Source organism: Papio anubis, chromosome 6, assembly GCF_008728515.1.
Source record: "Papio anubis isolate 15944 chromosome 6, Panubis1.0, whole genome shotgun sequence".
Taxonomy (NCBI): Eukaryota; Metazoa; Chordata; class Mammalia; order Primates; family Cercopithecidae; genus Papio; species Papio anubis.
The window spans coordinates 162,553,632-162,564,109 of record NC_044981.1 but is presented as its reverse complement, the minus strand read 5'-3'; the positions used below and the strand labels follow the sequence as shown (position 1 = coordinate 162,564,109).

Sequence of the window (10,478 nt, the reverse complement as noted above, 5' to 3'; positions counted from 1 at the left end):
TTATTTCTAATACTTGAAGTTTAAGGTGCTAAAGGACAATTTGTATTGGGTAGAATAATTGACACCTATTTAGAGTGAGAGGAAGCAGGTAGGTCTCCCTCAGGCTTCCGGGCCAGGAAGCGGGTCAATGATAATGGGTACCCAAATTTAATCAGTTCAACTAAAAAACATCCACTATGTGCCAGGCAGTGTGACTCATTCAGGAAATATGAAGAAGAGGGTGGGAAGTGACTAGTAGAAGAGAAATAGAACCCTGAAACCAAGTTATGCCAAAACTAAGTGCTTCATTGACTCCATTAACCAGGGTCTTTGAAATTGTTTTAACCGTATTTTTAATTGGCACCCAGTACATACATATAAATATAACACTAAAGATATCTTTCTCCTCACTAAGTCTCTAAGGCTCAGATAGTTTTATTAATAAGTTCTACTAAACTTTTAAGAAATAATTAATTCCTGCTTTAGATAAGTTATTTAAAAAAGACCAAAACCTGCGCCTTTTCTTTGAGACAGGGTTTTACTCTGTCACCTAGGCTGGAGTGCAGTGATGTGATCAGAGGTCACTGCAACCTCGACCTTCCAAGCTCAAGTGATCCTTCTATCTCTCATCCTCCTGAGTAGCTGAAACAACAGGCACACTATGCCTGGCTAATTTTTGTATTTTTTTGTAGAGACAGGGTCTCACTATGTTGCCTAGCCTGGTCTCAAACTCCTGGACTCAAGCAATTTGTCCGCCTCTGCCTCCCAAAATACTAGGATTATAGGCATGAGCCACCGTGCGTGTTCCCACTTTTCATTCTATAAATAGATAAGGTCGATCCACCCCAACAATTATAGGCATAGTTCATTTTGAACACAGATGTAAATATCTTAAATAAGATATAGTTAAGAAAACCCAAGTGTATGATAAAAAGTCACAATAATTAAATAAGACTTACTCATGAATGCAAGATGACACACCATCATAAATATATCAACAGAATTTATTACATCAGCTAAGAGTAAAGTATAAAACGCAGAATTATTTGAATTGATGCAGAAAAACTTCTTAATTCAACAGATATGTATAATAAAACTGGTTAACTGGAAATAGAAAGGAACTTCTTCAACTTGTTAAAGTTGTCTACTCTAAAAGTTATGTTAAATGTTACACAGATTAGGGGCATTTTTCACATTTTCTCTGAAATTGTAAATGATGTAAAGATGCCCATCATCACTCCTGTTAATTAACACTTGCATGTAAGCTCGCCACCAACTACAAGGAAAAATGAATAAGTAGGAGAGGTAAGACTTGAAAGGAGATAAAACTGTTATTATTTGCAGGTAATATAATCATCTGTCCAAAAAAATCCAACTATTAGAACTAGTAAGATAATTGAACAATTCCTTTAGATAAGAACAACTTAAGAAATCTTGGTATCTTCTACACTGAGAATGCAAACTAGGAAATATAATAAAATATCATTCCAAATACCAGTCAAAACTAGAGAATTTTAGGAATTAATCACTAATCCATAGAAACTTTATAGAAAAAAATTTTATTTATTTATTTTTTTGGCTGAGCACAGGGGACTTTATTGATGGTACAAGACAAGGTGGGACTTCCTAGGCCCCTTCCTCTTCAGGGGGTCTGCATGGAAACTGTGAGGAGGGGAGATTCTCACTGTGACTGGGGACTGAGTGTGTCAGGGACTCCCCATCAGTGAGGGCCTTGCTCTTCCTCTTGTGCTGTCACTGGGGCTGGTGGTTCAGGGGTCTTACTCCTTGGAGGCCTTGTGGGCCATGAGGTCCACCACCCTGTTGCTATAGCCAAATTCATTGTCATACCAGGAAATCAGCTTGACAAAGTGGTTGTTGAGGGCAATGGCGGCCGCAACATCAAAGGTGGAAGAGTGGGTGTCGCTGTTGAAGTCGAAGGAGACAACCTGGTGCTCGGTGTTGTAGCCCAGGATGCCCTAGAGAGGGCCCTCTGACGCCTGCTTCACCACCTTCTTAATGCCATCATATTTGGTAGGTTTTTCCAGATGGTAGTTCAGGTCCACGACTGACGTGTTGGGAGGGGACACAGAAGGCCATGCCAGTGAGTTTTCCATTCAGCTCAGGGACGACCTTGCCTACAGCCTTGGCAGTGCCAGTAGAAGAAGGGATGATATTCTGGAGAGTCCCACCACCGTCATGCCAGTTTCCCAGAGGAACCATCCACAGCCTTCCGGGTGGCAGTGATGGTGTGGACTGTGGTCATGAGTCCTTCCACAATATCAAAGTTGTCATGGATGATGTTGGCCAGGGGTGCTAAGCAGTTGGCAGAGCAGGAAGTATTGCTGATGATCTTGAGGCTGTTGTCATACTTCTCATGGTTCGTGCTCATTACCAACATGGGGGCATCAGCAGAGGGGGCAGAGATGATGACCCTTTTGGCTCCTCCCTGTAAGTGAGCCCCAGCCTTCTCCATGGTGGTAAAGATGCCGGTGGACTCCACAATGTACCCAGCACCAGCATCACCCCATTTGATCTTGGAGGGATCTCGCTCCTGGAAGATGGTGACGGGATTTCCATTGATGACAAGCTTCCCGTTCTCAGCCTTGATGGTGCCATGGAATGTGCCATGGGTGGAATCATATTGGAACATGTAGACCATGTAGTTGAGATCAATGAAGGGGTCACTGATGGTGACAATATCCACTTTACCAGTTAAAAGTAGCCCTGCTGACCAGGCACCCAATACGACCAAATCCGTTGACTCTGACCTTCACCTTCACCACGGTGTCTCAGGGATGTGGCTGGCAGTGCGAGAGGAGATGCGGCTGTCTGCTGAATTGGAGGAGGAAAGAGCTGAAAAAAAACATTAATGAGTGACACAGAAAGTTCAATGGAGAGACAATCCACGCTCTTAGATGGGACATATTTGTATTATAAAGATGCTGGTTTTCCCCATATCAAAGTATGAATTCAAGACAATTTCAATAAAAATTCCAGTTGAATTGTTTTGAGGAAGGAAAATACGTTACCATAATATTTATATGAAAGTTTACAGGTCCACATAAAAGTAAGTACAATTTGAAATAGAAGCACAAATAGATGAGACCTGCCCTACCAGTCTATGAAGACATATTACAGTGTTAAGATTTTAAAGAATTTGTATTTTACCAAGAGCTGATAAATAATCCAGTGGAACAATATGTTAAGAGACAGATTCCTGTATTTATATAGGCATTTAGTATATAATAAACCTGGCAACCCAAGTCAACAAAAAGTAGATTATTCAGTATTTGGTGTTTGGAAAATTGGCCCAATATATGGCGAAAAATATGAGAGAATTCCTACTTAACACCATACTCAAAGGTGGACTTCAACTGGATTAAATACACAAATGTGCAAGATTAAACTCTAAAGTTCACACAAGATAATGTAGGGGATTATGTCAGGCTGTTCTTGCATTGCTATCAAGAAACTTGAGATTGGGAAATTTATAAAGAAAAGAGGTTTAATTGGCTCACAGTTCTATAGGCTGTACAGGAAGCTTGGTGCTGGCATCTGCTCAGCTTCTTGGGAGGCCTTAGGAAGCTTACAATCATGGCAGAAGGTAAAGAGAGATCAGGCACATCACATGGCAAAAGCAGGAGCAAGTGAGAGAGAGAGTGCGGGGAGGTGCCACATGCTTTTACGTGACAAGATCTCATTAGCACTCACCATCAGGAAGACAGCACCAAGCCACAAGGGCCTGCCCCCATGACCTGACCACCTCCTGCCAGGCCCCACTTCCAGCATTGGAGGTGATAATTCAGCATGAGATTTGGGTGGGGACAAATATCCAAACTATATCAGGGATTATCTTTGTGACATAGAGCTGGGGACAAATTTCTTAAATCAAATCTTAAAAACACAATCTTTAGGCAAAAAAAATTGATGAATTTATTACATTCTGGTGGTGTTACAGTCAAAGTTGACAGATCAGAAAGATGTTTGTAATATCCAAAACCCTCAGTATCTAGCATAGATAGGATTTCCTTCAACTGACCAAGGGGGCAATGATAGAAGTTGCTGTGGTGTAAATGTTTGTTCCTTTCAAAACTTGTTAAAATTTAGCTGCCTTTGTAACAGTATTAAGATGTGGAACCTTTAAGACATGACTATTTGTAACAGTATTAAGATATGAAACCTTTAAGACATAACTAGGCCGTGAAGGCTCCCCACTCATTGGTGTAATCGTTGTTTTTATAAAAGAATGAGAAGTTCAGCCCCCTTTTGATCTCCCTTGCCATCTTGCATTCCCCCAGATGATGAAACAGCAAGAAGGTCCTTGCTAGCATCTTGATATTGGACTTCCAGTCTCCAAATCTGTGAGCCAATACATTTCTGTTCATTATAAATTACCCAGTCTCAGGTATTCTGTTACAGCAGCACAGAGTGGACTAAGACAGAAATTGGTATAGAGAGTGGGATCGTTTCTATAACAAACACTTGAACATGTGGAAGCAGCTTTGGAACTGGATAATGGGCAGAGGCTGGAAGAATTTGGAGCATCAGATTAGAAAAAGCCTATATTGCTGAAAATGAGCATTAAGAATGATTCTGGTGAGGGCCTAAAAAATGAGAGCTGTAGGGAAAGTCTGAAACTTCTTAGAGATTACTTAGATAATCTCTAAGTAGTTGTGATCAGAATGTTGGTAGAAATATGTATGGTAAGGCAATTCTGATGAAGTCTCAGATGGAAATAAAGAACAAGGTATTGAAAACTAGAGAAAAGGCTATCCTTGTTATAAAGTGGCAAAGAATTTGGTTGAATTGTGGTCATGTCCTAGGACTTCATGAAAAGCAGAAGTAGAGGGCGATGAATTAGGAAGTCTGGCAGAAGAAATATCTAAGCAGTAAAATATTCAGAATACTGCATGGCTTCCTTTAACTGCATGTAGGAAAATATGAGAAGAAAAAATGATTTAAAGATGGAATTTATAATTAAAAGGGAAACAGAAGTTAGGGATCTGAAGGATTCTCAGCTTGATCCTAATAGAGAATGAAAGAGCATTTTCAGGTGAGGAAATCAAGGCTGTGGCCAAGTGGCCATTTGATAAGGAGATTAGTATGAACAGAATGAAGCCAAGGCTATTCATCAGGACAACGGAACAATGACCCCAAAGGTACTTCAGAGACCACCAGTACTGCCCCTCTTATCCCAGGTCCAGAGTGCCAAAACCTGGGACAAGAAAAATGGCAAAAGAGAGACCTAGAGTGCCTTCAGGAACTTGAAGTTCCCAACCGAAGGTCACGTTAAGTCTCTACTTTTGGCATTCAGGAACAGTGCTCTTTAGCCACTCAAGCTGTTGGTAAAGCAGGCCCAGATGTGGCTTGGGCCACAGCTGCAGAGGGTGCACCAGCAAACCTTGGCTGTGGCCACATGGTGCTAGTTCTGCAGATTCATAGAATGCATGAGCTGTGGCAGCATGGCTTCCACCAGCTAGAATTCAAAGAAGGTTGCAAACAGCCTTGGGGACCAGACAGAGATGTTGCAGGGATAGAACAACTACAGACAGCCCCCACTAGAGCAATGACCAGAGAAACTGTGGGGCCTAAACTGCCACAGAGAGTCCTCACTAGGACAAAGCCTAGTGGAGCTGTGGGGTCAGAGCCACCCCTGAGACTCTAGACCTGTAGAGCTCCCATTGTGAAACATCAGCATAGGAGAGTGAAAGACACAAGACTCCAACCTGTGAGGGCTGCAGGGTGGACTGAGCCCAACAAAGCTGTTAGAATAAGGCTATCTGACGTGCTGGGGCCCAATCCCAAACCTCCTCACCATCACTGTGTCCAGAAAGCAGGACATAGAATCAAACAAAGATTATTCTCAAGCTGTGAGATGTGGTATTGTTTGCCCTAACGGAGTTTGAACATGCTTACGACTTGTTACTCTTTTCTTCTTTCTTATTTCTCGTGTTTGAAATGGGAATGTCCCCCTTGAAAACCAGCACAAGACAAGGATGCCCTGTCTCACCACTCCTATTTAACATAGTATTGGAAGTTCTGACCAACACAATCAGGCAAGAAAAAGAAATAAAGCATATTTGAATAGGAAGAGAAGAGGTCAAACTGTCTCTGTTTGCAGATGACATGATCCTATACCTAGAAAACCCCATCATGTCAGCAAAAAAAGCTTCTTAAGCTGATCAGCAACTTCAGCAAAGTCTCAGGATACAGAATCAATGTGCAAAAATTGCAAGCATTCCTATACACCAACAACAGACAAGCAGAGAACCAAATCATGAATGAACTCCCATTCACAATTGCTACAAAGAGACTAAAATAACTAGGAATACAGCTAACAAGGGAAGCAAATAACCTCTTCAAAAAGAACTACAAACCACTGCTCAAGGAAATTAGAGAGCACACAAACAAATGGAAAAACATTCCATGCTCATGGACAGGAAGAATCAATATCATGAAAATGGCCATACTGCCCAAAGTAATTTATGGATTCAATGCTATTCCCATTAAATTACCATTGACATTCTTCATATAATTAGAAAAAAACTACAATTCATATGGAACCAAAAAAGCCCATACAGCCAAGACAATTTTAAGGAAAAAGAACAAACCTGGAGGCATCACACTACCTGAATTCAAACTATACTACAAGGCTACAGTAACCAAACCAGCATTGTACTGGTACAAAAACAGACACATAGACCAATGGGACAGAATAAAGAACTCAGAAATAAGACCACACATCTACAACCATCTGATCTTTGACAAATCTGACAAAAACAAGCAATGGGGAAAGGATTCTCTATTTAATAAATAGTGCTGGGAGAACTGGCTAGCCATACACAGAAAATTGAAACAGGACCCCTTCCTCATACCTTATACAAAAATTAACTCAAGATGGATTAAAGACTTAAATGTAAAACCCAAACCTATACAAACCCTAGAAGAAAATCTAGGCAATACCAGCATGGACAAAGATTTCATGGTGAAAATATCAAAAGCAACTGCAACAAAAGCAAACATTGACAACTGGGATCTAACTAAACTAAAGAGCTTCTGCACAACAAAAGAAACTATCATCAGAGTGAACAGACAACCTACAGAATGGGAGAAAATGTTTGCAATCTATCCATCTGACAGAGGTCTAATATCCGGAATCTACAAGAAGCTTAAACAAATTTACAAGAATAAAACAAACAACACCATTAAAAACTGGGCAAAGGACATGAACACACACTTCTCAAAAGAAGACATTTATGAGGCCAACAAACATATATACATAAAAAGTTCAACATCACTGATCATTAGAGAAATGGAAATCCAAAACACAATGCGATACCATCTCACACCAATCAGAATGGTGATTATTAAAAAGTCAAGAAACAACACATGCTGGGAGGCTGTGGAGAAACAGGAACACTTTTACACTGTTGGAAGGAATATAAATTATTTCAACCATTGTGGAAGACAGTGTGGTGATTCCAGCATTAGGTTGCACTGACACTGGAGATAAAAATCTATTCCTTTTACTACATTAAAATCCTTAATTATTTGAAAACAGCATTAAGCTGAACATCACCAGTTTCTTTAACCTTTCCCTCACCCTGTTTGCTCACACCTGGACCTATATGAGTTGGCCAATGCCCTCCCACAGTGAGCCAGCAGACCCTACCACACTGTTCTGGGTGAGTACATTGGGATTAACATCTCCCTTGCTTCTTGAACTTCTTTTAATGTGGTCCAAGAGCAGACCCACTGGGTTTTTGCTCAGTGGATTATGCTAGAAATTCCTGGGAAATTTCAAAGTCTCTAAATTACAAAATCCTTTAGTTATAAAGCACTGTTAAGTAGTGGTATTGGATTTAGACCATCATTTCAGACTGCTGAGGCTTGCGTTTTTTGTTGCTGTTGTTGTTGTTGTTTGTTTGTTTTAAATTCAACCTACACTTTTACTATCTATCAGAGTTTTCTGTCTTGAATGAATGTGACCAGCAGGCCATTATCTTTCAAGACTCTTTTCTAAGACTATGTTGGAAACTCTGTGGCATTCCACTAGAGACCACCTTCCACTCAGTATTGTTCCATCAATTAGTATTCTGACCTCATGGATACACCCAGTCATACAAACATCCACCCTATATAAACATGGTTTCCATTCATAGACAAGAATAGTAAATTTTAAAATATCAGATGTACTAAGAGGTAAATTTTATGATTGTTAATATGATTTTTACTAAACCTTCATGTAATTTTTCTTTCCATAGGAGTGCATGTTTGAAATGAAAATGGAAATTAGGCTGGGCATGATGACTCATGGCTGTCATCCCAACATTTTGGGAGGCTGAGGCGAGTGGATCATTTAAGGTCAGGAATTTGAGACCAGCCTGCCCAACAAGGTGAAACCTCGTCTTTACTAAAAACACAAAAATTAGCGGGGTGTGGTGGCAGGTGCCTGTAATCCCAGTTGCTTGGGAAGCTGAAAGGAGAATCACTTGAGCCCAGGAGGTAGAGGCTGTAGTGAGGCAAGATCACGTCATTGCACTTCAGCCTGGCCAATAGAGCAACTCTTCTCAAAAAGAAAAAAAATAAATAAATTTAAAAAAAAAGGAAGAAAGAAAAAAAAATTAATGGGAAAATGTGGCTGTGTATAAACTTTCACTGACGGACACATTTTCTGACAGAGCCACGTGGTGATGTGCAAACACGATTTGGATGAAGAGGAGCTGCTGGAAGCTGTGGAGTTGTTTCTGTGAAAAACGTTTAAGTGAGTCAGAATTTCTAGAGCTCAAGAGTGAGCGGGAGGAATTAGAAACAGAAGGTGCATTCATCAGGTTTGAGATGGTAACAGAGGGGCCTGGCTGACTACTCTGTACCCTGTGAGCCTAATAAATATCATTCAAATTAATGCTCTAAGAATTGTAGGCGCTCCAGTTCCTTTTTCAACCAGATATAACTTGGGAGTGGATAAATGTGAGAGAATTGAGGTCAGTATTTTTTTAAAGGAATGCAGAAGGGAGGAACAAGAGAGAGGCTGATTCAAGTCAGAGACTTGAAAGAAATGAAGGTTTGATATGAGTGTCCTTGCAGGCTGAGAATGAAACAGGGCTGAATAAGCACAGAGAGGAAGCGAGGTTCAGGGTGAGCTCCTCTCACCTGCTGTATTTACAGGAGAGAAGACGATGGGCGAAGTTAGGGAAGATATTAATTGTATATCCAAGTTAAAAATTAGTAAATATCTGTCAAATTTCAAGAATAGAGTGAGCATGAGGGAATATGAAGAAATCGAAGGAGAGATTGAACGGTGTCAAATTGTCACTTAGAATATGGGCAAAGTAATTCCTACAGGTGGACAGGTGGACTATTCCATACTTTAGCAGCACAGAAAGGCTGAGAACGTAAGGACTCAGAACTTGGCCTGGTCAGCAATGTGGTTTTTCGCTCTTCCTTTTTCTGCTTCTATTTTCGGAGACATAGAATGGCTCTCATATCCTATCATTACATTAGATTGCCAACAAAACAGGACAGATTTCAGATTATAGTAAATGCTAGCATAAATGAGATGTTTTATTTTCAGAAAACATTCTCTATTTACATCATGAATTGTACTCGTTTTGTTTTTTCCACCCAATTGCATGCGAAAATACCACTAGTTTTGTTATGGAATTTTTCTATTTGATTTACTTGCACACTATAGTGGCAAAGAGGTGTACTGTTTAATGAGCCTAACTGAGGTAATGATTTGTCCTCACACACAAACTGCAAAACAAAATATTAATTCACAGACCTTGGCATGCAAGTAAAGAGAACTGGTAAATCAATTGTCACCATGTCTGTAATCAATTGCTTTGTACTGCCTCGGCAGCTCTTCTGTGCAAAAATCTTCATCTTCCTTTTGGATTAAGAAATGTGAAACCGTAACAGAGTCCATTCAGACATTTACAGAAATTAACATTAATATATTGAGAAACAAAAATATAACTAAAAGGATCATCAATTAGAATAATTCACACTGAATTCCTTTAGTTTCTGTTGGTATGGTTATAGGCTGAGAATAACATGACCAAAGATTGTAAAGGCCACAGATTTCTTTGTGGAGAAAATTGTAGAAGATGAATTTGAATACTGAGAAGGAAAAGTGAGTTGATAACACTGGATAGAAGAGAGAGGAGCGTGTGGGAGTAGGCTGACTGTGAGCTCCTTCCAGACTGGGCTCTGCCAATTGACGTCAGCCTGCCATGAGCCTCCCCCAGATTCTACAGACCAGCTGGGCCGGCCAACTGTGCAGGCTGTGGAATTGGTGTTAAAATATTTGGATATGGCCATGGGGAGTGAATTGACTCTTAGAATCACAGACTGTTTTCAGTGCTAGCAGAAGCCTTGGAGATTAAACTCCTAAGAGAAAGGATAGTTTCCTGAATTCATTTTTTGTCATTTATGTAAGCCAGAAGAATTTATAATTTTAAATCAGATTTGAATTTAGTAATAAGATAAATGAGTTA

General features: G+C 40.1%; 1 pseudogene across 1 annotated transcript; it reads right to left on the bottom strand.

Annotated features, from left to right (window-relative positions):
- Positions 1-746: 746 nt before the first annotated feature.
- On the bottom strand, positions 747-3,503 carry LOC101020194 (annotated as a pseudogene). The gene has a single exon (XR_001901477.3). The product of XR_001901477.3 is annotated as a glyceraldehyde-3-phosphate dehydrogenase pseudogene (transcript).
- Between the last annotated feature and the right edge of the window lie 6,975 nt (positions 3,504-10,478).